The sequence below is a fragment of the Penaeus monodon genome, chromosome 15 (assembly GCF_015228065.2).
Source record: "Penaeus monodon isolate SGIC_2016 chromosome 15, NSTDA_Pmon_1, whole genome shotgun sequence".
In the NCBI taxonomy this organism is placed as follows: Eukaryota; Metazoa; Arthropoda; class Malacostraca; order Decapoda; family Penaeidae; genus Penaeus; species Penaeus monodon.
The window spans coordinates 3386266-3387127 of NC_051400.1; positions in this window are offsets into that span (position 1 = coordinate 3386266).

Sequence of the window (862 nt, forward strand, 5' to 3'; positions counted from 1 at the left end):
TCTGTCAAGTTATTATGTTTGCGACGATTTTCCCTCGGCTTCGCGTCTCCAACACGCGTCTTAGAGGATATACGTCTCAGAGTGTCTTTCTTTTTTCAGTGCTTCGGTTCACGCCGCTTCTAATCTCCAGTCGACCTTACGCTCTCCAAAAGACATTCCTTTAAAAATGTAACTCTCTTTGGATTCGTCCCAGATACACAGTGCTCTCCCCCAATCCACACCCCAATCAGGCACACCTCCCCCTCCCCTTCTCCCCCTTATCCTACCCCCTTACCCACCTTATCCCACTTCCCCACCACACCCTACCTCCCCCTCCACCTCCCCCTACTCCCCCACCTCCCCCTCCCTCCCTTCCCGAAGCCCCCCCAAACTTACCCTCGGCCGCGAAAACGTCCATCATCGACACCCCTACCCTCGTCTGCCGCGAAATGAGGGTGCCAACTACCGACCGCTTCCGGGATTCGTTTGTAGAGAAAACAAGCGCCTGCGTGCGTGCCAACCCGACCCTGTTTACTTACGGCCTGCCTCATCCTACCCTATTTCCTACCCTTCATTTCAGCCAGAGAGACAGTCTCGTCGGTATACATGTATCCGTCTGCCAGTCCATCCGTCAGCCGAATCTGCCTGTCTCAATAAAACAAGCGTGAGTATCTCTGCTTTCGTGCATTCATAAAACAGCGTCACTCAAGCCCGGGATGTTTGCACACGCTACAGCACGCCAACCCTAATTTCCATTATTCTTCATGAAATAAACGGGTAAAAAAATTGCGTCTGGGAAGCTACTGTCAGCCGGGCGAGACACGTGGCAGATCCACTCCTGAAAACTAACAAACAACGTGTGCCTTTGCCTGCGTCTTCCCTT